A 6,290-nucleotide genomic window follows, 5' to 3' on the forward strand; every position below is an offset into this window, starting at 1 on the left:
CACATGTTTTGGGATGGGCAATTTCTGTTATTGTGTACACTGTGCTTGTCTTTAGTATGGCCAAATCATAGCTCTGTCTGGTGTGAACAATGCTGCCTCTGTTAAGAGTTTCATTTTGGCTTTACAGATGCAACCTTGAGATCTCAGCTGTCCTTGTTATCAATGGCCAAAAGACTCCAAAGAATCAGGAAGCGTCCCTGGAGAAGCAAAGAGGACATGCTGCATGAAGTCATGCAGCAGTCCCTTAATGAAAACCAAAAAGTGCAGGAGTGGCAAGAGAGTGAAAGAAGGATCCGCCAGCAGAATGTGGATTGCTGGCACCAAAGCACAGAGCAGCTGCTAAGCATCATGGAGTGCCAAGCAGACCCGAAACCGGCGCTCATAGCAATGCAGGCGAAGCACTTCCTCCCCCCACCCCCAACAGCCTTTGTCCCAAAACTCTTATCCTTGTGCACCCATGTCACCACCAACCCACTTTCCACAACATCTGGGTTCTTATCACCACCAGCTGCCTCCAACACCTGTAGTTTCACCACCCAGCCCTGCAAACGAAGACCCTTACCTACTTCACTCAACCCCCATCACCATGCATTTTAGCCAGCCTGAAGTGCAGCATTCATTGCACGGCACTCCAGACAGGAAGGCTGAGTGTGATAACAGGACATACGCAAAGCTGTGATTGTCCCGTTACCCACCCCACCCCCTTCCCTCATCCCAAACAGCACAGATGTGTCATGCCCTTTCTGCCCAAGCAGTTGTGTTTATTTTCAATAAATGAATTTTTTGGCTTTGAAAACATTCTTTAATATTGCATTAAGTAAACGATGCAGTAGCCAAGGAAAATAATAGGCACTGCAAGTCAGTGCATCATACACAGCAAACACAGATTCCTACTAACTTTGGAACCACTGCCCCGTGCAGGGCACCAAATATTACTGGTGGCTTTCAGCCTCAAATTGCTCCCTCAAGGCATCCCTAGTCCTTGCAGCCCCGTGCTGGGCCCCTCTATTAGCCCTGCTCTCTGGCTGTTCAGATTCAACCTCCAGGTGTTGAACCTCTGAGTTCCATGCCTAAGTGAATCTTTCACCCTTCCCTTCACAAATGTTACGGAGGGTACAGCACGCAGATATAACCGCAGGGATGCTGTTTTCACCCAAGTCCAGCTTCCCATACAGAGATTGCCAGCGGCCCTTTAAAAGGCCAAAAGCACACTCCACAGTCATTCTGCACCAACTCAGCCTGTTGTTGAACTGCTCCTTGCTGCTGTCAAGGCTCCCTGTGTAGGTTTTCATGAGCCACAGCATTAAAAGGTAAGCGAAGTCTCCCAGGATCACAGTGGGCATTTTGACTTCTCCTTCAGTGATCTTCTGGTCTGGGAAGAAAGTCCCAGCTTGCAGCTTCCTGAACAGGCCTGTGTTCCGAAAGATGCATGCATCACACACCTTTCCAGACCCACCTGCTTTAATGTCAATGAAATGCACATGGTGATCCAAGAGCGCCTGGAGAACCATAGAGAAATACACCTTCCAATTTATGTGATCGGAGGCTAGGTGGGCTGGTGCTAGAATTGGAATATCCGTCCCATCTATTATCCCTCCGCAGTTAGGGAAACCTATTTGTGCAACGTCAGCCACAATGTCATGCACGTTACCCAGAGTCATGCTCCTTCTGAGCAGGATGCGATTAATGGCCCTGCAAACTTGCATCAACAGGATGAGTCATTACACAGATTGAATCTATTTCCCCATGTTAAGTATCCTCACACCTCTTGTCAACTGTCTGAAATGGACCTTCTTGATTATACTACAAATGTTTTTTTTCTCCTGCCGATAATAGCTCATCTTAATTAATTAGCCTTTTAGAGTTGATATGGCTACATCCACCTTTTCATGTTCTCTGTGTATATATATCTCCTTACTATTGTTCCATTCTATGAATCTGAAGAAGTGGGCTGTAGCCCACGAAAGCTTATGCTCAAATAAATTTGTTAGTCTCTAAGGTGCCACAAATACTCCTGTTCTTTTTGTGGATACAGACTAACACGACTGCTACTCTGAAAACTATTCCAACAGTCGAATTTCCCACTCCAAACTGGTTAGCGACCGATCAGTAGCTGTCTGGAATTGCAGCTTCCAGACTGCAATAGCCACTCATTTCTCCGCCGGCAGGGCAGCTCTCAATCTCGTGTCCTTGTACCGCAGGGTGGGGGCCAGCTCATCACACAGTCTCATGAAAGTGGCTTTTCTCATCCGAAAGTTCTGCAGCCACTGCTCGTCATCCCAGACTTGCAGGACGATGTGATCCCACCACTCAGTGCTTGTTTCACGAGCCCAAAACCAGCGTTCCAAGGTGGTGAACATGCCTGTGAATGCCACAAGCAATCTCATGTCGTATGCGTTACGCGAGTCAACATCATCGTCGGACTCCTCACTGTCAGTTTGTAGCTTAAGGAGTAACTCGACTGCAATTCATGACGTGCTGGTGAGACCCATCAGCATATTCCTCAGCAGTTCGGGATCCATTCCTGCAGACCGAAAGGGAAGACACAGCATGTAGTATAAAAAACATTGAAAGATAGCACCAAATGTGGACAGAAGCACAGGGATTGCTGGGATGCAAAGTGATGCATTACAGGGCGTTGGGAAATGACCCAGAATGCCCTACACACCCCCGCCCCTTTCCCACAAGCTACAGCGCCAGAATGGGAAGAGGTAGTCTGTGGGATAGCAGCCCATAATGCACCGCTCCCAACGCTGCTGCAAGTACTGCAATTGTGGCCATGCCAGTGCGCTTGCAGCTGACAGAGTGAACACACTGCAATGCTTTCCCTGCTGCAGTCTCTGAGGGCTGTTTTAACTTACAGCACTCTACATCTGCAAGCGTAGCCATGCCCTGAGTCTTGCCCCTTCCTCAGTCCTCTTAGGGCTTGTCTTCACTACAGTGAAGTCGAGTTATACCTCAAGTGCTGTCCCTAACTCAAGTCCTGTCCACACACAAAACTTATTAACTCAAGTATGGTTATGCTTTTAACTCAAGTTGACTGGCCCATGAATGGGTAAAACCCGGAGTCAGCACAATGCTCTAGCTTCTAACAGGACTACTCTGTGCAGCTCAGTGATTATTTTACAATGTGATCGTTCATGCCTCAGGTAGGCTAACTCAAGGGGAGTGTAGATAACTTGAATAAGATTTCGTTTAGTTCATAATTCATTATACTTCATGGGCCAGATCCTCAGCTGAGGTAAATTGAAGTCAATAGAGCTATGTTGATTTATAGTAGCTAGGGTGATCATACATGTGTCCCATTTTTGCAATCTGAAAAGATGGCCACCCTGGTATTACCAGTTGAGGTCTGTCTCTGTTACCTCTATGGGTCTGGCCTCAGTTGTAAGTTCTGTTCACATTCTTCTGGACACCTAACAGACTATGGCCTACTTTTCTGAAAGTGGCCTCTGATTTTGGGAGATTCAATTCAATTTTCAGGAGCCCAACCGAAGACATTTTCCAAAATCAGGAGCCACTTTTGAAAATTTAGGGTTATCACTAAAAACTTCAACAACGAGGAGTCCTTGTGGCACCTTAGAGACTAACAAATTTATTTGGGCATAAGCTTTCATGGGCTAAAATCCACTTCATCAGATGCATGGAATGAAAAATACAGTAAACAGGTATATATGTTACAGCACATGAAAAGATGGGATTTGCCTTACCAAGTGGAGCGGGGGGTGTCAATGCTAACGGGGCCAATTCAAACAGGGTGGATGTAACCTAATATTTATTTATTATTTTATTTTGTTTATTAATTGGCCTCATTAGCACTGACTCGTCACTTGATAAGGTAACTTTTCATGTGCTGTAATATATTTACCTGTCTACTGTATTTTTCACTCCATGCATCTGATGAAGTGGGTTTTAGCCCATGAAAACTTATGCTCATATAAATTTGTTAGTTTCAAAGGTGCCACAAGGACTCCTTGTTGTTTTTGCTGATACAGACTAACACGGCTACCCCTCTGAAACCTGTCACTAAAAACTTAATGACTTAATGAAAAGGAAACATTGCCCAATGTACTCCAGATCACCAACATCATTTATGATCACATCTTTATGGAACTTTAAACTGCTGGTATCATTTTAAAAATTATTAAAACTTTGCATGAACCTAAAATTTAAAGATTGCAATGTGTTTTACACATTAATTACACCTCAGTCATAACACCCTTGAGAGGTAGCAAGTACTGTATTATTATCCCCATTTTACATGTTGGTAAAGAGAGGCAGAGGGATTAGCCACAAATTTTCAAATGCGGCCTCTAAGTATGGGCGCGTCCATTTTCAGGTGCCCAGTTTTGGACAATAAAAGTACAATATAATCCAATGTCTGGAAGCAGAAGCTAGACAAATTCAGACTGGAAATAAGATATACATTAACATGTTAACAGAGAGTAATTAACCACTGGAACAATTTACTAAGGATTGTGGTGGCGTCTCCATCACTGGCAACTTTAAAATCAAGACTGGCTGTTTTTCTAGGTGCTAAGCTCTAGGAATTATTTTGGGAAAGGTCTGTGGCCTGCGTTATACAGGAGGTCAGACTAGATGATCACATTGGACTCTTCTGGCCTTGGAATCTATGAATCTACCTCAAGGGTCTAGATTTGGGATCCTGAAAACTGAGTCACTCAAAATAAAAAGCCACTTCTGGAAATCTGGCCCTAAGTGCCTTGTCCAAGATAACACAGTGAATCAGTGGCATAGTCAGAAATAGATCCCCGTTCCCTGCTTTATTCACTAGATGCCACTCCTTTGTTGTTGTTGTTGTTCATTTTAAATTAAGGGTCTGATCCAATTTCCACTGAAGTGAATGGAAAGACTTCCAGAAGTCTTGGATCAAGTTCACAGAGCCAAACTCTGCCCTGATTTACACATTGATTTTGATGGGGTTATCTGGGGTGTTAGCCAAGACAGAATATGGACTGTACAGTAGACATTGAGTACAATGGTTAGCTACATATGCTCAAGCTTGTAGGAATATCTAGAAGAGGTCGTTACTGAAGGCTTCATGGGAGAAGCAGTGCATTATAAGGATGAATTTGAAGAAACAAAGGGGATTTGGAACTCAAGAAGAGGAATGCATATTTTCCCTCTGAAACCAGGCAAAACTGGATATTTCTTCTGTGTATTGCCTTTAGTTCTTCAGTTTAGTGCACCCAAGTGAACACCAAATTCAAAGTGAAACTCATGGGTGGTAAACACATATGAAACAAAGCCAGAAAAAAGTGTTGCACTGAAATCCTGCAAACTGAAAGCTTAAAGCTTTGCATAACTCTAATTATGAGAGGAAACTACCTGTCGAACAATTTTGCATACAGCAAGGTGTACAAGCAACCCTTGGCCATGGGTCAGAGTTCACCAGATAGTACCATCTCCAAAATATTTTCAGGCTTGCACAATGTTGTCTCAGCAACACTTCTGTGTAATTAAGTAAAATGAGTTTTGAGACAAAGCAAGTGGACACATAGTCACATAACAGATCTTTGGATAAAAATTTGGCTGTATTGAGTCTAGCTCACAGAAACCCATTTCAACCCTTCCCCCACCCCTCCCTTTTACTCACCCTGGCTTTTGCAAACAACCATTGGCTGTGCAAACAACTGAAGGTTTCAGTGAGATCACACAGCAGGCAACATACTGTCAATGGATAAATATGTGGCTTCCTTCCCAAGGTCTGTCTTCTAGCTGTATCATTACTGCCTGTTGAACCATTGCTGTAAGAGTAGATTGGGCTAGTCATTTCTCACCATAAGCCAGGCTTTGTACATTGTCTGAGCGGAGAAGAGAATGGAGATAGGTGCATAAGGGTATGGGAAGGGATATAAAAAGAAAGAGTATGAGGAGGAGAGGGAAAAAAGGGAGAGCAGTTTGAAAGAATATAATGGAGACGGGGAAATTAAAGGAGAAAGAAGGACCAATTATTTCAAAAGTTATGAAGTTATTACAAGCACATTTACATTCAGAGAACTCTATATCAATTTAACAATAACAATATTAATGGAAGCCAAGACATCTTTATAAGAAAGAGATTGTAGCACACACACTTATAAAGAGGGTAGAGTGCATGTTTAAAACCTAGTCTTTTATTCCATCTATTAGGATTCATGTTTGTTCTTAATTTAAACAAAGTAGTTTGCTGTGTTATATTGTTTTATTGCAGGGGTAGGCAACCTATGGCACGTGTGCTGAAGGCAGCACACGAGCTGATTTTCAGTGGCACTCACACTGCCCGGGTC

General features: G+C 43.5%; 1 long non-coding RNA gene across 1 annotated transcript; it reads right to left on the reverse strand.

The window, feature by feature from the left end:
• Nucleotides 1–779: 779 nt before the first annotated feature.
• On the reverse strand, nt 780–5,579 carry LOC116822619 (uncharacterized). The gene is made up of 2 exons (XR_012655055.1): nt 5,350–5,579; nt 780–2,524 (listed from the first exon to the last, which is right to left on the reverse strand). It is a non-coding gene; the product is annotated as an uncharacterized LOC116822619 (long non-coding RNA).
• Between the last annotated feature and the right edge of the window lie 711 nt (nt 5,580–6,290).

This window comes from Chelonoidis abingdonii, chromosome 1 (assembly GCF_003597395.2).
Source record: "Chelonoidis abingdonii isolate Lonesome George chromosome 1, CheloAbing_2.0, whole genome shotgun sequence".
NCBI lineage: Eukaryota > Metazoa > Chordata > Testudines > Testudinidae > Chelonoidis > Chelonoidis abingdonii.